General features: G+C 43.6%; 1 protein-coding gene and 1 non-coding gene across 4 annotated transcripts in view; one reads left to right on the top strand and one right to left on the bottom strand.

Moving 5' to 3' along the window:
• The window catches only part of LOC135977639 (protein dispatched homolog 1-like), a 250,928-nt gene that overhangs the window by 35,202 nt on the left and 191,989 nt on the right, over positions 1-23,737 (top strand). For all 3 annotated transcript variants that reach the window (XR_010595074.1, XR_010595073.1, XR_010595072.1), the window contains exon 2: positions 1,004-1,151. The gene's annotated coding sequence lies outside the window, so the exon portion shown is untranslated. The remainder of the gene's footprint in view (positions 1-1,003; positions 1,152-23,737) is intronic.
• LOC135977649 (U1 spliceosomal RNA) lies at positions 12,308-12,464 on the bottom strand. The gene has a single exon (XR_010595089.1). It is a non-coding gene; the product is annotated as a U1 spliceosomal RNA (small nuclear RNA).

Genomic DNA, 23,737 nt, shown 5'->3' with positions numbered 1-23,737 from the left:
AATAACCAGCAAAGCTGTAAAAAGCGACAGAGTCCTGTGGCACCTTATAGATTAACAGACATTTTGGAGCAGAGCTGATTCCTCCAGACATACGTTTTGCAGACATAAGGGGTAGCGTAGCCATGATCTTAGATTGCTTTGTGACTATTATAGCCTAAACATGGAGAACTTGACATATATCTCATAAATGAGCTGTATGGTGGCTGACATTTCAGCGTTGTAGCAAATACAAGTGCAGTGAAGCTCACTGTAATGATAAAAAGGCGACTGGTGAATGGGACGGTGTTATGGGTATGTGGAATCAGCATGCATACGGAAATATTTTAGTGATTTGTTCGAACTGTCTCCTAATTCTAAATATTATGAAATGATAAATAGTGTTTATCCTGCTAGATTTACTGTATACTGAGCTTGCCTATGAGGACGGATACAGGGATTTCTCCTCCCTCATTTTGAAAGACCATGCAAGAAACTGCTGCTTCTAGAAAATCTGTCCACAGCATGAAATAAACCTTTTGAACTGCCAGTCTGACTCAGTGGTATGATCCAAGGGCACTAGGGAAAGTAAGGCGGAATGGAAATAACTGATCAGGGATAGGAGAAAGAAAAGCAGAAGAAGGAAAGAGTGAGGGAGATGGTGCCATGTTTTGGAGAGTGGGGAGAGATGGCTGTTGGTAGACAAGCAGTGCTGTGTGAAATGGTTTTGGTACACAGAGCCACACCTATAAAACTACTTTTCTGGTTTTGCTGAAAGTATGGCTTGTGACACTTGTATCATTGTTCTGAAAAACAGAATTTAGCAACTGCCTTCTTCCTTCCCCCATCTCTAGTTTTTTCCAAGTAAAAATTAAAGGCCCCACAATGCACACTGGAATGCACTCATGAGCCAGTAACACACCCTGTTGTGTGTTACTGCTGGATTATAGCCTGTCTTGTGAAAAGGTCTTTATATTCACTTAATTTTTTTATATTCCTTTATCAATTACTGTACTTATCTTAACAGGGGTCTATAAAAATACAGGATATTTGGGGGCAGTGGACTGACTGACTTTTCCCACCACAGTTTGGAGCAACCATGGAAAAGATTCTAGCTGGATAGTGACTGTGGCATGAGAGCAAAGAAATACAGTGCAATGGAAATCGTCACCTCGGTGAGAGTGGAAACTCACTAATAGATTTGCTGGAAAGTGTCTCTTAGCAGTGTTCCTTCTAATTTTTCCCACCCATGTGCGGAATGAATTTTATGATGTGCACCAATATGGAGGTGATGTTATGGAGGTGATGTACACATCACATCCATATTGGTACATATAACAAAAATCATATGGTGGGGGTGGGGTCGAGGGGTTTGGAGTGTGGGAGGGAGCTCAGGGCTGGGGCAGAGGGTTGGGGTGCAGGGATGTGAGGGCTCCAGCTGTGGGTAGGGTGGGGCCAGAATGAGGGGCTCAGGGATGGAGCATAGTGTTAGGGTGGGGGGGGATGGCTTTGGCTGGGGGTGCAGGCTCTGGGGTGGGGCTGGGGATGCAGGGTTTGGGGGTGCAGGAGGGTGTTCTGGGGCTACGGTGGGGAGAGAGGACTCTCCCCAGGTCTATCTCTCCACAGCAGCACCTGGGCTGGGGGGGAGAGGCGGAGGAGGGGTACCACAGGGTACTGAAAGGGGTACAGGAGTCTGGAAAGTCTGAGAGCCACTGGTCTAGACCTACCACAGAAAGAAACTGTGAGGTTTTGAGGTCAGGCCTTTTTCTGCTACTGATGGCAGAATCCCCTTGTAGCCACAGTCTTAATTTGGTGATTAAGCCTAAGCACAAAAATCATCCACTATCCAAAAGGATTAACATCAGGGGGCCTGTCATTGCCAGGTATCTACATCAAAGGCATCATCATGGCTGCGCTCCTTGTTAGTATGAAGTGAAGAGGCCAAGTCTGAACTATTTTCTGTCACTGTTCAGGTCAGGCAAGTCACTGAAGTGGGGAGGAAAGTTGGTACTACTGTTATACTAGTAGAATAAAAACCAGCAGGATCTTATTAAGAGGGATAAGGCAAAGATGCCACATTTATTGTAAATATAATGATAAAGCAAAAGATAAAAGTAAACAACGTTGTTTGACTACCTATTCCTATCACTACTTATTCCTTACACACACACACACACACGCTCTCTCTCTCTCATTCAAGTTCTGTATAGGTGTTATAGTTACCAGCCTAGAAGTTGCTCATGCCAAGTTACTGGCCAGGTATCTTGGTTATGAGGATGGAGCCGAGTCCGTGTCAGGTGCACCTGATGCTCCTGGAGGCTGGCAGCAGAACCAGAGACTCAAAGTCCTCAATCTTTAGAGTCCATTCTTATAGGAATTAATTCCTATGTTACTCTTTGGGAGCAGTTTCATCCTGCTGTTGCTGACTCAATCCCCAGATGGCACATTTCTGTCCAAAGTGGCACATTCCTGGTGGCTCCACACTGTCCAAAGTCTGTGTTTCTCATCCTTCCAGGTGATGGTGTGAATCCCAGTTTACCCTCCGGAGGGGTGGGGGGGTGTTGTCTCGTGGTCCTACTTGACACATTCTTCGGCCGATGGATACTCCCTTTCTAGGCGGGCGCCTCCCTAACCATTCATGTACATCAAGCATTCATCAACATACATTCCATATCTTAACCGTGTTTTAATTTACTGTCTCCACCACTTTTGGGGTGTGTGCTAATTCATTTGAGACTCCCGGCCCTTTAATCACAGAGGGTGGGGGTCTGTTCCTAGGAGCCCTTGCTGTTACAATGAAGTGAAAGTCACTTAACGGCTTATAGCGTTTGTTTACATTGTATTAATTACTTCAAGAACAAAGTCAATTAACTTGTTTGTAAGTTTTACATAGTGATAAAGTATCTTTCACAGGACAGATATAATCAATGGTTTCTACAGACAGTAGCTTACAAGTTTTAACAGAAGACCCAAGAGATGTTTGTACTTGGTGAAACTGTTGGATTTTAAAGTGTGGGGGACAAATTATGGGGGAATGACTGTTAGTACCTTCTTTAATATCCCTACACTACTGTTACCCATACTGTACCTGTTTATGTTGACAAAAGGAAAATGCATGTTTCCAAGCAGGACTATCTGCATCTGTCATAACTAATAAACTAAAAATATTTTAAAAAAATATTTAAGTACTTGCTTACAGATGAAGGAAGACAGAGGGAGAATATCTAAAGAAATTGTAGGCTTGGCAATGAAATGGGTGAAAAATATTGTTCAAATTATGTTTTATATAACTTGACAGTGCCCCCTTTTTTGTAAGTTCCATTTCCACTGTGACCAATAATTCTGAGTGCCTGTAAATCCTCTCCTTTAGTTGGATTTTTTCCCTTTTTGGATTGATATAGGAAAATGACTCTGCTTTTAATGATATGCATGTTTTTAAACTCAAAGTGACACAGTTTCTCTTTTGTATGCTGTGACTGTCATGCACAGTAAAAGGCTACAATTAATTTATCTAGAAAAATGCAGAACACTTCATTGATGCTCTCTGGGTCTTGTATCTCTTTTCATTTCATCATCCTCTATTTGGGGTTATGCTAAATCTTGCATTAAAATGTGCTTTCATCACTGGGCAGTCTCATATTAAAGTGATTTTGTGTGAGATAACTGGAATGCTGAAACTGTGGTCCATTAAAGTAACTGAGGTTTATTGGGGTTCATTTTGCTTTGCACATCTTAACAAAACAGCTGGATTTACCCATATTTGGTGAGTCCACCAGACATCTTTGCTAAGTATATTACTGGATGGATTTCTCTTTCTTACGCTTATCATAGAATTGAAGTACTATGCTGAAAAGGAGCAGCACAGACTTCATTTCCATCCTCAGTTTACATGTTATGTCTTCCATTCATTTTTAGCACAGAACATTAGTTGCATTAAGTGAGTTTGGGCCCAATGACACTTCAGTAATAAGGATGACTTTGGAGCATACCTGTAAAGGAAAATGTGAAGTTTGTTAGGCTGATTACAGTTTCCCTTGGAGAAAAGAACAAACTCTTAACTAAAGCTGGGTATTTTAAGTAACTTCTATGTGATAAAGATTGTGCATGTATGAAAAAGGTAATTAACAATAGTTTTATGACTGAAACTTTTCAATGACCAAACCTAGAATAACCCATGTGTGAAATCTGCAGATTGGTTACCTTTTTGAATTTAAGATTGCAGTGTTGTTCCATTTCTCCTATGAATGAATGGTTTATTAATTAATGGTAGGGGGACTTTCCCTCTTGGAAAATGCCTTCTGTTTGGGGAGTCTTTTAAATATGGTGACCAGGAACCAACTTGTGTAATTCTTGGAAAAATGATTTTTAATCTCATTTTCTAAATTCCGTTTTTTTCTTGTATTTTTAGGAGGGAAATTTACACATCTCAAATAATTGGAAATGCTCACACCAAGTATTCACAACTGTGGATCTAGAACTTAATTTACAGTGTAATAATATTTGGGGATGCAGTAAGTCAGGCTGTTTCTCAATTTATAACTTTGAAGTGAAGAAAACAAAAACATAACTTGTACTTTCATTAAAGTGCAGTAATTAAAATCACTGTGATAAAACAATTTTATGATGTTTATAATTTTGACAGTTTAAAAATCATTTGTCATTAGTTAAATGTACAGTGGCAGTTTTAGGTTTAGAGGAAGCTCTAGTGACCGCCCGTAAGAAGTAATTCAATGAATCCGTCATTAATCATTTCATTCTGCAGCTAATAATACTGGGTTTAATCCAGAAACTGAGAAATTTCCTCGGGGAAAATTTTTTCCTTGTTGAAATATATGGGGGCATGTGTAGTAAATTTAACTGGAGTTAGCTGTTCTTGTATTTTGAGAAGATATAGGGACTTTCTCTAAGCCCTGTACAAACCTCAACAATATACAGGGTAAGTCCGTTTTTCTTGAAATATTCTTCCATCAGAATTCTAATAAGATGACATGTTTAAAAAAACATGTCAGTGTAAATAGTCAGCAGCCCAACTTGTTTTTGGCTGTCATTTGTTCCTCTTATTCCGATGGCTTGCAAGCTAACTCACAACACTCTCTATTCTTAAAACAGGCTCTATAATGAGGAGCCCAACCATTTTATTTATGATCTGTATATTCTTCTGAAAGTATGGATGTTTACTTTCTGACCATTGTTCACAGAAACCGAAAAACTTACCAATGTTATGAAGGCTACTGTATACGTGATAAAGATAATTAGGCTCTGGTTGAACAGTTACAAATTTCTATGCTGAAAGAGGAGTACAGTAATTTGGGTAAAAATGAAAAATAGAAATTTAGATTCAGTTCTGGAAATGGAAGTCCTTTAGTTATTCACAGTGGGTGTGGCCTCAACAGAAGCAGTGCAGGTGTCCCACCAATGTCTTAACTCTGAACTGCAGAGAGCAATTCTAATGATAGGAGGGTTGCTCAGTTCAGCAGAATGCAACTTGTGGTGGATCCTGTGAGGAGTACAGGCAAACACTAGGAACTAGACAAACTAACTTGTGGTAATCTTCCAATTTTGGCCAACTTCGGTCCGCTTCAAATTAGTGGGGTGCAGTTGAAAAACTTTGAATTTAATCACTGCTGTTCTGAGTCATCCAGCCCCATACCAGTTTAAAACTTTGAAGAAATCTGTCAGTCTTTCTAAATAACCATAAACTAAATAAAGCTCATCATCACACTATGCTTTTTATAATTGGAAACTTTTCGGGTTTTTTATAAAGAAGTGTTGTGACCAGAAACACACACTAACCCAGGGGTTCTCAAACTGGGGGTCGGGACCCCCCAGGAGGTCGCAAGGTCATTATTGGGGGGGGGTCGCGAGCTGTCAACCTCCACCCCAAACCCTGCTTGCCGCCAGCATTTATAATGGTGTTAAATATATTAAACAGTGTGTTTAATTTATTAGGGGGGTCACACTCAATGGCTTGCAATCTGAAAGGGGTTGCCAATAAAAAAGTTTGATACCCACTGCAATAACCCTTTTTGTTTACTGTAAGAAAAATACAAATGGGTAAAGAACTCAGGACTGAGCAAAATGTCTACCCAAGAAAATTGATCGTGAAACTTTCCTTATGACTGGAATGTATACATTACAAATGCTAGAGTGACACAGCTGCAGTACTGTAGTGTAGATACTTTTTCCCTTGCTGTAGTAAATACACCCTCTCCGAAGCAGTAGTTAGGTCAACTGAAGAATTCTTGCTCCTGAGGGCATTCTGCACCAAAACATTTTAAATTCTGTGCCAAAAAATTAAAAATTCTGCATACAAGATTTTAAAATTCTACAAATTTTATTCATCAAATAAATGTGGAGGCTCCAGCATGGCATTGGGGAGGGGAGCACAGGCCACTAGCTGCACAGAGGTGGGAGATCACTGCAGCTCCACTCCGGACTATGGACTCAGTGGTGAGGCTGCACCAAACCCTGACACAGCGTAAGGACCCGGCCAGGCCCAGAAACATCCCAGGGCCCTGCCCCTCTGTGTGGGCAGGCAGGGTCAGCAAGGCAGATTCCAAGTGTGGAGGGGCTTAATGTGGGGGGAAACAGGTGTGGGTTGAGATGGTTCTGTGTGGGGCAATCTGGGTGTGGGCAGTTCAGTGGAGGATCTGGATGTGGGGGGAATCTGGATGCACAGGGACTTGTTGGGGGGTTCTGAGTGCAACAGTAATGGGACTCTGCAGGGGAGTCCTGGTGAAGGTGGTTGGGGCTCAGCGCAGGGCGTGTCAGGATATGGGGGGGATAGACCTCAGCAGGGGGATCTGGGTGTGGGGGACTTAGTGGGGGGTCCAGATGCTGGGGGAGTGGTGCTCAATGGGGTGGGGATCCAGGTGCAGCTGGTTGGGGCTTGGTAGGGTGGGAATCCAGGTGTGGGTGGCTCATTGGGTGGGTCCAGGTGCAGGGGGATTGGGACTCATCAGGGGAGTTCTGAGTGTGGGGGAGTGAGGCTCGGCAAGAGGGTCTGGATGCATGGGGTTGGGTAGATGGAGGAGTAGCTCCCCGTACTAGGATCCCTCCCCCTGCAGCTGAGGAGCAATGGGTGCAGGAAGCAGGGGTGGGGTGGGGGGAGTTTGCAGAGCTTCCTGCAGCCAGGGGAGAAATCTGGGGGTGGGTCTGACCAAGCCCCGGATGCTGTGCAGGAGAAGAGGAAGTCCCGTCCTTCCCAGCCCAGCTGTGACTACCAACTGAGCCCAGCGCAGGATAGGAGCCACCAACTGGGTCTTCACCAGTCCCGCCTTCTGCCCCACAGTGATTTACCTCTCTGCCAGCTGCTTTGGGCACCCGAAACATACTGCTGGGGAGGGTTGCATGACTGTTCTTGTGGCTTCCCTGCCAGAAAGTCATTTTTCTGTGGGAAAGCAAAGAAATTTGCGGGGAACATAAATTCTGCGCATGTGCAGTGGCACAGAATCTCCCCAGGAGTAAATTCTTTTGTTGACCTAGCACTGTCTACAGGAGAGCTTAAGCCTGCTTAACTACGGCTATATCTACACTAGAAATATTACAGCAGCACAGCTGCAAGTGCACTATATCTACACTAGAAATATTACAGCAGCCCAGCTGCAACTGCACTACTGTAGTGCTATAGTGTGGACACTTACCACAGTGACAGAAGAACACCTTCTGTCACTGTGGTAAATCCACATTTCTGAGAGCAAGTAGTTCAGTTGACAGAAGAATTATTTTGTCAACCCCTAGCACTGTGTCTATACTGGGGTTAGATTGGCTTAACTGTCTCTCTCATGGGGAGACATTTCACATCCCTGAGCAACACAACCTGTTCAACCTACATTTTAGGTGTAGACCAGGCCTAAGATTACTAATGCCCAAATCCTGAATGCAGTACATAGCCCAACTAAGTGGGCTGAGGGGGGAGTTGGGAAGAGAACAACAGTTTTTTCTTCAGGCTGTGGAACTGCTCTGCAGCTGCTGCCGTCTTAGGATGAAGCAACAAAGAATCCTGTGGCACCTTATAGACTAACAGACGTATTGGAGCATAAGCTTTCGTGGGTGAATACCCATGCGTCGAATGAAGTGGGTATTTACCCACAAAAGCTTATGCTCCAATACGTATGTTAGTCTATAAGGTGCCACAGGACTCTTTGTTGCTTTTTACAGATCCAGACTAACATGGCTACCCATCTGATACTTGTCTTAGGACATGGATACAATTGCAAATGTAGAGTGTTTCGAGTTAAACCAGCCTTCGTAGAACACAGTAGAGAAAGCGCTGCAGTCTGTCCACACTGACAGCTGCGAACGCACTGGCGTGGCCACATATGCGGCACTTGCAGCAGCCACAGAGAGCAGTACATTGTGGTAGCTATCCCAACATGCAAGTGGGGGGTGGAGTGTGACAGGGAGTGTGTATGTGGGGGGGAGAGAGTGGGATTTTGGGGGGCTGAGAGCATGTCAGCATGCTGTCTTGTAAGTTTAGATAGCAGCAGATCCCTCGTCCCCCGCCTCTCTCTCTCTCTCTCTCTCTCTCTCACACCATTCCACAGTAATGGTTTGCTTTGATATCCACGTTCCTACAGCGATTCCAAAACAATGACAAGAGTGGCCACTTGATTTAAGGGGATTATGGGACGTTTCTGGAGGCCGATCAGAGTGCAGTAATACAACACCTGGTTCACGCTGACACCCAGGAATTTCAGGAGCGCTCTTCCCACGGAGTCAGAGTGCTCTAAGTGCCTTGCCAGTTTGGAAGGGTCGTGAGTTAGGGCCCACGGGGCTGGTTTAATGCACTCTAACTTGCAAGTGTAGCCAAGCCCTTAGGGCTACCGTAGTCCCTGAAGCTGCTGTGTACTTCTCACCTTGTGTTTTGTCCAGGGTGCGAATGGTATTTTGTCACTGAATCTGTATTCGGTGGATCCACTGGTTCATGCCCAAGCTCCCTTCTGTGCTGGAGTAAAATGATCCCCCACAGGACTGTACTCTCTGATGTGCAGGGTGTTATAAAACCCCTGTTCAGCCTTCCTAAATCCTCTCTTCTTACACAGGGGAACTACAACAGTTTTGTACAACAGTTTTGTACAACAGTTATATGCATCCGAAGAAGTGGGCTGTAGTCCACGAAAGCTTATGCGCTAATAAATTTGTTAGTTTCTAAGGTGCCACAAGTACTCCTGTTCTTTTTGCGGATACAGACGAACACGGCTGCTACTCTGAAACAGTTTTGGTGCTTTCAGGGTTCCCAGGGCCTGCCAGGAGGTGGAGTAGGGGGCGGAGGGGAGGGAGGGAGCGCAGGAAGAGAAGGGTATTTAAAGAAAGTTTTATCTTAAGTACAGTTCTTTTTCTGTAGTTAAACTGTTTGAGGTTTAGATCCCTTTCAGATGGTTTAATTCTTTTTTGGGAAGTATTAAGAGAATTGAGTTGTTACATCTTATCTATTTTAAAAGAAATTTCTCCAGTGGTAAATGGAAATGTAATATTAAATTAACTGTCACCTAAAAATAGATATAGCTCATACAAATAAGTATAGCTCAAAACAGGTAGCCTTGTTTGTCTACCTAGTAATTGAACAAGCAGAGATCTGTTTTTAACTGAAAAATTATAGCCAAAATAGTCAGAATTCAGCCTGATTCTGAACTTTTTTTCTTAGCCAGATGTCCCATTGAACATACCAAGCCCAAATCTCAGATATACTTCAGGTTTGGCAAGCCTTAAAATGTGGACAACTGGCCATGCTGGAAAGACCTAACTTTCAGGATAATATGTGGAGTATGTTGAACTGTTCCCAAGCAAAAAAGTATGTATGATTTTTAAAATAATTTGGCTGGAGTTTTAAGTGTTTGGCTATATTGCAATAAAACTTCCTGCAGCACCAGTGTTTTTTTCCTAGGAGTTTTGAGACTCCTATCAAAGTAGTGACTAGTCATGCATAGTTCAGGAGATCCAACAAGGATATAACCTAACGTGGTTTGGCTTCAGGTAATTGATGAGCGCGGCTGCTTTGCTGAAAACATTGGACCAAGTTTTTTAAGGCGTGACTTTTGAATATGTGTAAGAAGCGTGATACAAAAAGGATAGATTTGGCATTTGAAAAATCATGCAGACAAATAGAGAAGCTGCAGTACATTTTAAGAGCCAGATATGATGCATATATTTAATAGTTTAGGTTTGTCTGTTATAAGGTTTGAGACCTACAGTAGTAAATGTAAAAACATGTTTGTCTCAGATTTGTTTTAGAGAATTGCCTTTGAAATGATGAAGTCCCCATTTTATTATATATGAAATAATTTTGTTTTGATTTTGAAAAATGGTGGCTTTGGTGTAATCTAAACAATGTAAAGTCAGAGAGTCCCAGAGAAATCTGACATCTCCTTCTAAAGGTACTAAATGTTAGTGGTCTGAAAGGTCTGGTTCTTGATTTATCTGAATGCATGAGAAATTCCCAGGCTCCCATATGTTTGCTAAGAGACAACTAGAAAAGATTGACTCTGCATTGCAAGAGCTATGTTTGGGCAACCCTCTCAAAGGCAAGCAGTCTAGTGAATAAACATTAAATTTGTGCTCAAATACCATTTTCTCTTGCCTTGTCTGCTTGGGCCTTCATTAGTGTGTCAGCAAAGCTAAAATCAAATAAAACCTTCTGTGTGTGCTGTAGCAGTGTCCGTTTACTCAAACCACTTGGAGCTTTTTTGTGAAGAAGAAAAGTAGGATGGTGCTTATTTCATTTCCCTAATCAAGAAAGGTGTGGATAAACTGTTGCTGCTGAACAAAATGCAGGGTGGGAGGAGCAGCTTGTGCATTCTTTGAAGATTTGGACATTCCTTTTTGGAAATCCCTTGAAAAAACAAGTGATTAGAGTGCTTGGCGTAGCAGGTTTTTTTTGACTAAGTAGTAACCTCCCAGGATGAAGTCTGAACTCTTCATTCGGTAGAAGAAATGTTTGAGAGCTACAAATGTTGCCTAATTTGCTCTTAATTGAACACTTCCAACTTTCTGCCTTCATCCATGAAGGAGAATAACAAAAAAGAATAATTTTGAACTCCACAGGGTATGTATTATCTGTATTATTAATATTTTTGTGGTCATAGTAAATTCTGATTCTAAGTTTAGTGCTTTTGATGCTTAAAGACAACAAATGTTCTGTACCTTTTAAAAATCAGTATGCTTGATACCTGAATTAATACAAATAAAGAACGTAGGCATTTTTATTATCTGAAATAGGAACATGAATTTGGACAAAAAATTCCTGTGGTTACATTAACTTGGTATAGTGGCAGTTGCATTTTTGTGTGTGTGTGTGTGTACTACTGTTGCCTAAATTTTTCCAAATGCTAGGAGAAAGCACACTTTCATGTTGTCTGCATGATTAATTGCACAAGTCAGAAATATACGTGATATTTGCTGTAGAATCCTATTAAGTGGTTAGAATATTAATGTTGTACAAAGGATGGCTTACTACCTATCGCTATTTGCATCATTTGTTTTTTGCATGTACAGATAAAGCACTCCCTTATAGCTTTCCCTCCATGGTAATTTATAAAACACCCTAGTTTGATATTCTGTGTGTGCATATATTTAAGTAAGATTCATATTACTTATAGTTCATAGTGGAAAACATACATTTGTGGTAAAAGAATGTGCATAAGAGTATGTAAGTGTGCGTAAATGTTTTTACAGCTGCACTTCAATGTAACTTGTTCTCTGTTTACAGAATCATGCAATGCATTTTGGTTAATAACAGAACTATTAAACTTTGCTCTGAAAAATTAGGTACCATTACTAGCAGGTAGCTAATGAAACCAATCAATTTTCCTCTTCAAATAGGCTTTGCTTTGAACAAGATGCGCTCATATCATCACTTGAAAATTACGTAAGATATTAACACCTTGTGTCTTAACCTACATGCTTTGCCTTATTTATGAAGGCATTTTTGCATAGTCCACATTATTCGCACAAGAATATATTAAATCTGAATTTGCTGCTTGTGATACTTTCTGCTTAATAAATTACTTGGATTTTTTTTATTTTAAAACTGTGACTATTGGCTCCCAAGCCCATGTATGGGGGTGAGGGGGAAAGTGTTAGTTTGTTAGTGGTGCATAATTCTGTGGGAGCTAGGACTCTGTGGTTTTTGTGGCGCAATGTAGGGCTACTTCCAATTAATGTCAATATTAATTGAAGGACATTGTCAGTAAAATATTTCTCTCCATTTGATCTACATTGAAGTTAACTGATACTGTAATTTTTCTACTCATCTATAAGTAGGCAGTGCGTAACAAATTAAGCAGTAGGATACAATACCTACGTGTTTATTTCTCTGTCTTTGACCAAGTGCCAGGGGAAAGCATGAACACAGTCCCCCACTACCACAAATTATGCAGTCGAGTTTCCCGCATTTGGGGAAATCGCAGGGGTCATCACACCCGCAGTGGAATGGATGAGCCTGGGAAAACCACTTTCATGATCATAGTATCTCCCCTGCCAATACCTATGTGGTAAGATGCAGCTATAGGCACAGTTGGGATGTATGGTACAGCCAAGTTCTTCTCAAATACCAAAGTCCGAGAATCCCTGCTGGAGAGAGCGGCTTGTTGCCATTTTATATAAAGACTAGGAAAACATGATTGTCATACTTGGAATGGCTTAAAATATTTAATAAATAAGTAACCACTATTTCTACCCTACTGTATTTGTTTGCAGAACCTAAGGGCTTGGCTACACGTGCGAGTTAGAGCACCCAGGCGCCCTAGCTCACTACCCGTCCACACTGGCAAGGCACATAGAGCGCTCTGACTCCAGGGCTAGAGCGCTCCTGGTACTCCACCTCAGCGAGATGATTAACACTTGGTGTGCATTGGCTGAAACGCACAGGCATCAGTGTGAACGAGGTGTTGCATTACTGCACTCTGATCAGCCTCCGGAAACTTCCCATAATCCCCTTAAGTCAAGTGGCCACTCTTGTCATTGTTTTGGAATCACTGCAGGCATGCCCATACACCCTTTAAAAGCTCCGTTTCTGACAGCCGGCATGCTTATCTGCTCCGAGACAAAGCAACCATTACTGTGGAATGCTGTATGTGAGAGAGGGAGCAAGGCGGAGGGGAAGGGGGACACAGAGGGGGTTTGCTGCTGTCTGAACTTACAAGACAGCATGCTGACATGCTCTCAGTCCCCCAAAAACCCATTCTCTCTCCCCCCACATACACACAACACACTCCCTGTCACACTCCACTCCACCCCACTCCCCTCATTTGAAAAGCACGTTGCAGCCACTTGCATGCTGGGATAGCTACCACAATGAACTGCTCTCTGTGGCCATTACAAGAGCTGCTAATGTGGCCACGCCAGTGCGCTTGCAGCTGTCAGATTGCAGCGCTTTTCCTACTGCGCTCTATGAAGGCTGGTTTAACTCAAAGTGCTCTACATTTGCAAGTGTAGCCATGCCCATAATGATTTGAGTGTCTACTCCAGTCAGCATTGGGACCGCATTGTACTGGGCACTGCATAGACGAGTAACACTGTCTTGCCCTGAGAAGTTCAACTCTTATTTTGTTACAACACTCTCTGAACTAGACACCTTCAGTCTGCACTACTTAGCCTTCAGTATCACTTAAGATGATGCAACTTCAAATATTTCCTTTTCACTGTGTTTAAATAAACAAATCGTCAAAGGTGTCTAATTCTGTTTAATAGAGTCTTAGTGTTTGGTGGATTTCCTGCTTCCAAAATGTTCTAGATTAAGAGCCTGAAAGCATCTGTTTATCCATCGACCAAGTTACAGCATGGGTAGTATCGACCCCTAACGTTTTCCCTTCCTACTCCCCTCTCCACAATGCATTTCGGCCTGGAGTTGGAAGGACTGCTTCTTGGGGCTTACGTGGTAGGGCATTCTCTACACTCCATTCATTCTCCCCAAGCTCAATTTCTTTAGGGTGCCTGTTGTGGAAAATTTTGTGATAAAGGCCTATTGAGTGGGAACTGGATTGGGACAACCAATTTACATCACATAAACTGAGGATCTATCAGATAGCAGTAATCTTTGGTCATCACTAAACTGGGGAGATTTCAAACCGGCAGCCTAAAGCTGAAAGTCTCAGTACTTAATTCCTAGGGATATGATGATTCCCTATATTGGAAGTGATTTACATATGTATCTGACGGTCTTGTTAGACCTGTATTTGTATAAACTTTGCTGAAAAGAAAGGATATTTAGATGAATGCCAGTATAAAGCAGCAACCATTTTAAATATGTTGGATCCTTTCCATCCATTCCCTTTTCTCCCACCATACCTCTTAACTCTTTCCACTAATCCACAAATATGACAAAAACACACATTTACACAGAAGTACATATGTACATTCTTCAGTACCTTTGTAGTTTTGTTTTCCTTCTCCCGTTCCAATCCCTTAGGATAAGGCAGCTTGAGTTACTCAGTTTGTGCTTTTCTTTATATTTATATTAAAAAAGTGAAAAAATAAGTGGCTACTGCTCCATCAGTGTTTCCTCCAATATACAAGGAAATAATTTAATTAAATACAAATTGTAAAAACTTCCCCCCAGCTTCTAAAAGTAGAGATAGTACAAAGGTACATGCTTGACTTGTAATTATTCTTACCCCCTTGCCATGGGATGATACAGTCTTCTGTCAGGCTTTGAATAGTCCCTTTGTACAGCTGCCGCATAAGTGGTAGCTTAAATGATGAGAGATGGTTGGGTAAGCACACCTTCCTTAGTGGGACGTGGACTAAAGAGATCCTTGCCATCAGGATTGTTGCATCCTGATATGAGGAAAATTAAATTCACATAAAACACAGTAAATACACCTCTACCCCGATATAAGGTGACCCGATATAACATGAATTCGGATATAACGTGGTAAAGCAGTGCTCCGGGGGGGCGGGGCTGCGCTCTCTGGTGGATCAAAGCAAGTTCGATATAACGCAGTTTCACCTATAACGCAGTAAGATTTTTTTGGCTCCCGAGGACAGCGTTATATCGAGGTAGAGGTGTACTAAGCAGTTGAAGCAAGTCAAAACTTTATCTGTAGTTTAACTTCTAAGGTTTAAATACTGGAAACATGTGTAACTATTCACCTGAGTAAAATTACCTTTGTATAAGTGTTTGCAGGATTGGTGGCTAAGGGACCTACCATTCCCACCACTCCAGCCTTTTCTTTCAGTCCCGTCCATGTATCGTGGCCGCATCTAATCACATCCTGGATAAAGCACCAAACCACTCCACTTCATGTTTTAGTATGTTGTTTGCTTATTTATACAGTTTAACACCATGCTGTGCTTAAAGTTTCAGTCAACTACATAGTATATGCAATGGATAAAGCCTAAATGGAGCCTGAATCCACCAAAACCTTGGACTTTTCTGCCTAAGACCAGGAGTGAAATCCTGATCCCATTGAAGTTCATGGCAAAACCCACCCATTAATTTCAGTGGGGCTAGCATTTCATCTCAGGTGATTGTACAGGAGTAGAGTGTACTTAGTAGCAGCCTTTGTGGTGCCTTTGGAACCATGTTTGTGACTGCAATGCCCCTTTTGAAATAAAGGGCTTGGATCTGCTTAATCTACCTATTTTATACCATGAACAATTGAAATGAAAGGATACATAAAAAGATAGTTGACCTGCTTCTTGTCATACCAAACATCCCTAGTAGCATTACCCTCTCCTGGTTTATTTTTTTCAGAGACCCTCAGTTTCTACTCTGTTCTTGACCCAAAGGAATTGGATAAGCAGCCAAGAGTACTTTGTGGCATATAACATGTTTGTGAAAATGAACAATCCATCATTCCCCACCCACCAGAAATGGAATGCCTTTGCTTTTTGAATCTGGCACCTTTTCCATTTAACAGATAACTAATATATGTGGATCTTGATTGGATTCACAGCCTAAGTTCCCTCTAAGCTGCGCGGCTGCCCCGGACCTGCCGCGGGAGAGGTGCCCCGGCCCTGGCCCTAACCCATCCCGCCCCGGAGCTGCCATGGCGGTGAGAGGCGCCTCTCCCCCCCCCAAACCAGGTGCTGCTGCGGGGAGAGAGAGCTGGGGGGAGTCCTCTCTCCCCACCGTAGACCCAGGGCAGCCTGCACCCCAAACCCCTTGTCCCCGGCCCCATCCTAGAGCCCACATCTCCAGCCGGAGCTCTCACCCCCCCTTAACCCCAGCCCGGAGCTGCCTCCCGTACCCTGAACCCCTTATTTCTGGCCCCACCCTGGAACCCGCACCCCCAGCTGGAGCCCTCACCCCTGGCCCCACCCCAAAGCCCACACCCCCAGCCAGAGCCCTCACCCCCTGTACCCCAATTCTCTGCCCCAGTCCTGAGCCCCCTCCCACACTCCGAACCTCTCGGCCCCATCCCCGCCACATGAATTTTGTCACACATCACCTCCATAGTGGTGCACATAACACAATTCATTCTGTACATGCGTGGGGAAAAATTAGAGGGAACGCTTTGCTTACTCTGTATTTTATATTGGCATTGAAGTTGCAATAAGCATATTTTACCCAAGAAAAATACCATGAGTAATGATAGGAATTATTTAAAAAAAAAAAAAAAAAGTAAAGAGAGACAATACTGTGCAAGTATTTTAAATATCTCATATGGAACAACAGTCTATCTTGGCCATTTTAGCCTCTGATTAACTTTTTTACTCTTACCTCTCCCCTGTAATCCACCACTCTCTTATTTCTCCCCAGTCCTTCAGCCTCTTGTAATATCCTGACAGCGTTCCTACAGTGTCCTGTAAAGCCCATTAGCCCCTTCCTTGCCCCCAAAGAAGAGCTCTGTGTAAGCTCAAAAGCTTGTCTCTTTTATTGGACCAACAGAAGTTGGTCCAATAAAAAAATATTATCTTACCCATCTTGTCTCCTTCCCACAACATTCCCAAAGCACCTGAACTCCTCTCTGGCTGCGGAGTAAACCTGAAAGGCTATAGAAGCGTGTAGAGCGCCCACAAAGACCCTTAGCTCTCCTCTTAGCATCCAGTACCAGCAAAGTCCTTCAGCCCCCTTTTTGTGGGTATCTTTCTTCCTTCAGAAGACATTGCCATGACAAAGGGTATCTGTAATGCTTCTCCCATAGGCGTACTAGGCATAGAGAAGGGCGAGAAGGCAGCCAGCAGAGAAGGTGGAGGGAGGAGCTGCTGCCATGTTGGAAAGGTGTCAGTCACATGGTCTGGTCAATGCCCCAGCCTGTGACCAGTATCCTGGAAGTGACCCAGTCATTGGGTTTACTACTCACTGTTGTGACACCTCCATGTGGCCGGGGATTAGTTTTCGACCAGTCTGATGCCCCTTCCTTTAGTCGCTCACGCTGTGTCTCTCCTTCTTTTTATTTGGACTCGATTGATCCCTCTCCGTAACTCAGGGTGCTCCCCCTATGTCTGGTTTCACTAGGTCATTATCGTTTTCCCATTCTGAGGTATCAAAGTCCCTCTAAACTATCTGTCTCAGGAAGTCTTTCTTTCTATTGCCCAGATTGTACCCTTCCCCAGTGGCTGGTAGGGGAACCCAGGCTCCCCTTGTACTCCAGGTTCCAGCCCAGGGACCCTATGTCTAACAACCATGATTTGCTCCAGCTCCCAGACCCTGTTGCTATCTCCCTGAACTTCTTCACTACCGTCTGGCCTATCCCTTGGTTACCAGTGAAAGAGTGGTAACCATTTCAAATGTAGCACATTTAAGTATAGCTATCAACTAAAAGTGTATACCATTCATACTAGCTATGTGCTTCAGTGGTCTGAAAGCTTAGATATCCATTTCTAACTACTGTACTTGCTCTGAGTTTGATGTTGAAGGTGGAGAGAGGAAGTCTGTGTGGTGTAGGTGGTAGATGTGGAAGTAATATGGAGAAGGTGAAATATAGGGTCATAGGTTGTTTGGTAAGTGAATAAGGGTATGTTTACACTACAAAATTAGGTCGCTTTTATAGAAGTTGATCTTTAGAAATCGATTTTATACAGTCGATTGTGTACGTCCCCACTAAGTGCATTAAGTCATCAGAATGCGTCCTCAATACCGTGGCTAGCATCAAATCATGGAGCGGTGCACTGTGAGTAGCTATCCCACAGTTCCTGCAGTCTCCGCTGCCCATTGGAATTCTGGGTTAAGCTCCCAATGCCTGATGGGGCAAAAACATTGTCGTGGGTGGTTTTGGGTACATGTCGTCAGTCTCCCCTCCTGCCGTGAAAGCAACGGCAGACAATTGTTTCACGCCTTTTTCCCTGGTTACCCATGCAGACGCCATAGCACGGCAAGCATGGAGCCCACTCAGCTCACCGCTGCTGTTGTGAGCATTGTAAACACCTCATGCATTATCCTGCAGTATGTGCAGAACCTGGCTAAGAGACGCTAGCATGAGGATGATTGTGAGGAGGACATGGACACAGACATTCCTGAAAGCACAGGCTGTGGCAGTTGGGACATCATGTTGGCAGTGGGGCTGGTTGATACAGTGGAACACCAATTTTGGGCCCGGCAAACAAGCACAGACTGGAGGGACTGCAGAGTGTTGCAGGTATGGGATGATTCACAGTGGCTGCGAAACTTTCGCATGCGTAAGGCCACTTTCCTTGAACTTTGTGACTTGCTTTCCCCCACCCTGAAGCGCAGGATTACCAAGATGAGAGCTGCCCTGACAGTTGAGAAGCGAGTGGCGATAGCCCTGTGGAAGCTTGCAATGCCTGACTGCTACGGGTCACTCGGGAATCAATTTGGAGTGGGCAAAGCTACTGTGGGGACTGCTGTGATCCAAGTAGCCAATGCAATCACTGATGTTCTGTTATCAAGGGTAGTGACTCTGGGAAATGTGCAGGTCATACTGTATGGCTTTGTTGCAATGGGGTTCCCTAACTGTGGTGGGGCAATAGACGGAACCCATATCCCTATCTTGGCACCGGACCACCTTGCCAACCAGTACGTAAACTGCAAGGGGTACTTCTCAATGGTGCTGCAAGCACTGGTGGATCACAAGGAACCTTTCACCGACATCGACGTGGGATGGCAGGGAAAGGTGCATGATGCTCGCATCTTTTAGGTACTCTGGGTTGTTCGAGCAGCTGCAAGAAGGGACTTATTTCCCAGACCAGAAAATTACTGTTGGGGATGTTGAAATGCCAATAGTTATCCTTGGGGACCCAGCCTACCCCTTGCTCCCGTGGATCATGAAGTGCACAGGCAGCCTGGACAGTAGTAAGGAGCAGTTCAACTATAGGCTGAGCAAGTGCAGAATGGTGGTAGAATGTGCCTTTGGACGTTTAAAAGCTCGCTGGTGCTGTTTGCTGACTAGGTTAGACCTCAGTGCAACCAATGTTCCCATTGTTGTTGCTGCTTACTGTGTGCTCCATAATATCTGTGAGAGTAAGGGGGAGATGTTTATGGCGGGGTGGGAGGTTGAGGCAAATAGCCTGGTGGCCAATTTTGAGCAGCCAGACACCGGGGCGATTAAAAGAGCACAGCTAGGCGCGCTGCGCATCAGAGAGGCTTTGAAAACCAGTTTCATGACTGGCCAGGCTATGGTGTGACAGTTGTGTGCGTTTTCTCCTTGATGCAAACCCGCCCCCTTTGTTGATTTTAATTCCCTGTAAGCTAACCACCCTTCCCCCCTTCGATCACAGCTGGCAAAGGAAATAAAGTAACTATTATTTTGAAACCATGCATTCTTTCTTTCTTAATTACAAAATAAAGTGAGATAACTGACAAGGTAGCCTGGGTGAGGTGGGGTGGGGGAGGAGGGAAGGACATGGCCACATTGCTTATTGTAGCCACACTACAAATCAATACTGTTTGAATGACAGCCTTCTGTTGCTTGGGCCATCCTCTGGAGTGGCTGGGTGCCCGGAGCCTCCCCCCTTGCGTTCTTGAGCATCTGAGTGAGGAGGATATGGCACTTGAGGAGGAGGGCAGGCAGTTATACAGTGGATGCAGGGTGGGTCTGTGCACTTGTTGGCTTTCCTGCAGCTCCACCAGACGCCTCATCATGTCCGTTTGCTCCCCCATTAGCCTCAGCATCGCCTCCTGCCTCTGCTCATCATGCTCACTTAATGCTTTCCTGGCCTCTGCCACTGAATGCCTCCATGTATTAAGCTGTTCCCCATCAGTGCGGGAGGACTGCATGAGCTCAGAAAACATGTCATCACGAGTGCAGTTTTTTTGCCTTCTAATCTGCGATAATCTCAGGGACAGAGATGATAAGGGGGAGCATAGAAACATTTGCACCTGCGGGGGAATAAAATGGGAGAGTAAAATTTAAGATCCTTTATTTTTGAGAAGAAAAGGGAGACTTTCACAGTGAATCAAGCAATTCACAGCAGACAGCACATGTACTTTAGGTATGAGATTGCATTTTGCCTTTTATATTGAGCACCTGCCAGTATGGTGACACATCACACACGGCTGGGCAACAGAATTTGGTTTCCAGGCGGCCATGGTAAGCCAAAGGGTACATGGGGTTGTCTTCTTACGCCTTCATAACATGTGGGAATGGTTTCAAAGTGCAGCACCCTCCTTTCCCATAGCAAGCAATGCTGGTTGGGTTTCACATTTAAAAGGAGGGGCTGCAGTTTTCGGGTGGATGTGCAGCACACACCTTCCCCCACCTCACCGTGTGGCTATTCTCTGGGATGATCCCTTCACCCCTCCCCCCACCATGTTGCTATTCTCCTGGATGATCCCTTTTAGCTAAGCCAAACAGCCCAGCATGAACGGGGTCCTTTTACTGTTCCCTTACAAAAATTCCCCTATTTCAACCAGGTGACCATGAATGATATCACTCTCTTGAGGCTAACACAGAAAGATATAACCAAATGTTGCTTGAATGCGACCAAAACCCAGGACCACTCACTGCCATGCTTTGTGCTGCAATGATTCCAGACTACTTGCTACTGGCTTGGCATGGTAAAGTGTCCTACCGTGGAAGACGAAATAAGGCAGCCCTCCCCATAAACCTTCTGCAAAGGCGTTCAGAGTACCTCCAGGAGAGCTTCATGGAGATGTCCCTGGAGGATTCCCGCTCCATCCCCAGACACGTTAACAGACTTTTCCAGTCGATGTACTGGCCACGAATGCATCCCAATTCTTCAGGGCAAATCAAACATTAAACACAATTGCTTTTAAACCCTGTACTGTAGTTAGAAATATGCACTCACCAGAGGTACCTTCTCCGGCTTCAGGGTCGGGGATCCCGCCTTGGGAGGATACTGGCTCCAGGGTGATGAAAAGGTCCTGGCTGCCGGGGAGAACGGATTCACTGCTTGCCTGCTGTTCATTCTCCTCCTCCTCCTTCTCCCTGTTGCATGAGACTCTCCCCTTGCAGGTGTCCACAGACAGTGATGGGGTAGTGGTAGGGTCCCCCCTAGAATGCCATGCAGCTGATCATAGAAGCGGGATGTATGGGGCTCTGACCTGGAGCGACCATTTGCCTCCTTTGTCTTTTGGTAGGCTTGCCTGAGCTCCTTAACTTTCACGCGGCACTGCTGTGTGTTCCTGTTGTAGCCTCTCTCCACCATGCCCTGTGCGATTTTGGCATACATATTAGCATTTCTTCTTTTTGATTGGAGTTCAGCCTGCACAGATTCTTCTCCCCATACAGCAATCAGATCCAGGGTCTCCCTTTCAGTCCATGCTGGAGCTGGTTTGGGGGGACAGCATGGTCACCTGTGCTGCTGAGCTCACCACACTGACCAAACAGGAAATGAAATTCGAAATTTCCCGGGGCTTTTTCTGTGTACCTGGCTAATGCATCGGAGTTCAAAGTGCTGTCCAGAGTGGTCACATTGGAGCACTCTGGGATAGCTCCCGGAGGCCAATGCCGTCAAATTGCATCTGCACTACCCAAATTCGACCCAGCAAGGTCGATTTTAGCGCTACTCCCCTTGCCGGGGAGGGGGGAGTACAGAAGTCAATTTTAAGAGCCCTTTAGGTCGACGGAACAGGGTTGGTTGTGTAGATGCATTCATTTTAAAATAGACCTAACGCAGCTAAATTCGACCTAATCCCGAAGTGTAGACCAGGGCAAGAGATATTAATAAATTATAGCAGTTATTCAGGTGGCCCAGTGGTTGGGACTTTCAAAAGTGCTTAGCTTTTGACCTTACTCTGCTTTCATTCAAGCCAATGGGAGCACAGTTAGGCAAATGCAAAGAGCTTTGGAAATCTCACCATAAATAACTAAAAATCATGATAGCTTTCTCTCCAGACTTCTGAGGGTTTTTCAAGATGTTAGTGAAGCAAAGGGACCTCGGACAGCATCTCTTTATCAACCACCTCCTTCCTGTAACCACTACATTTGTGCTTTTGTATGTGTTATACACCGATGAGTTCTCTTAGGAAAGTAATTGAAAATAATTTTAAAATATTTGTTGGAAAAATTTGTACTGAAGATTTTTAGATCAAATTTCTGTTACAGGTTAATGCTACATTAGAAGTATTAAATTGCTATCAAATACAGTCCACACTGAAGAAATAGAAACAAATGTTTTATAGCAAATATTACAATTTTAAGCTTCCTTATGGTGCAATGCTTTCCACAGAGGTTTTTTTTTTTTTTTTTTTTTAAAGACTCAAATTCACATTTCCAGCTCTCTTGCTCCTAAATTCCTCAGGATTTGAAACCCGATTATAACCTTATTCTTTGCCTTTCAAGAACATCACACACAGAGCGGGGTTTTACTTAAATATTTTAAACAAGTTTCTGGAACCATACTTCAGTGCCATAATTTTTGGAGTACATGAACTGCAGTTTCCATGAATATCTCATTATTTTCTTTATCTCTGTTTAAGACCACTCCACCTTACTTAACAGGTATACATTTTAATCCCCAGTTTTACAGTTGGTTGATGTAGGTCTCATTGGAGATGAGATTTCATTGCTCTACAAAGCATCTAGACTATCAAATAATTCTGTAACTGAATTATTTTCATTCTAATTCTTTTAACCTCACTTAATTTATAAGAAAATATTAAGTTATTTTGGGGCAGTCTTTATTTGTGTTTTGTACAGCCGTGAGCACACTGGCACTTGACTGATCATAATGAGATGCTCAGCAATGGAGTTATTCAGCTGCAGTATGTTTATCTTACATGTGTTGAAACACTGCCAAAATAAGACTAATAAGTTAAATTTTGTAGATTCTTTGTAACTTCCAAGAGATTTTTCAGTTTAATGTGACCTTAATAGGTTGTTATAGTGGAGTAGTAATTTTATTACTCAAGTCTCTTGGTAAGGCTCTGGTCAGGTTGGGACCTCATTGTGGTAGGCACTTTACAAGCACAGGTACACATGATCTCTGTCCTATAGATTTTTTTTCAGTCAAACTAGTAGAAGATGCGACCAGAGTGAGTAACAAATAGGACAGAAAGCTGAGGTTACCAAAATTACATAGTGTGGTTTATATAGGCTAACAATGTGTTGAACTTGATCATTTACAATATTTTTAGTTTTTCACTTTAAAAGTTCCCTGTCAAACCGTGAGTCCCTGTTTCCATTAAAACTTTTACCCCATCTTCCAGTATACCAGAAAAAGAGACATTAGGCTTTCTGCCTATTGTACATTTTCCCTGCCTCCCATCCATCGAGGCTATTCACAACTTCCCCTGGACCTAGCATTTTATTATTTCCTGGGGGGAAGGGAGATCCCCCACAATGCCTGACCCACTTAGGCATTAGTCTGCTAGGCGATTCTCTCTGCGCAGTTCAGGGGCTTGATCCCTGCAAGTGTAAGAGGACAGAGTGACCGATCACTTGTAAAGCATATAGTC

This window comes from Chrysemys picta, unplaced genomic scaffold (assembly GCF_011386835.1).
Source record: "Chrysemys picta bellii isolate R12L10 unplaced genomic scaffold, ASM1138683v2 scaf5, whole genome shotgun sequence".
NCBI classification, from domain to species: Eukaryota; Metazoa; Chordata; order Testudines; family Emydidae; genus Chrysemys; species Chrysemys picta.
This window is presented reverse-complemented; position numbering and strand designations above follow the sequence as displayed.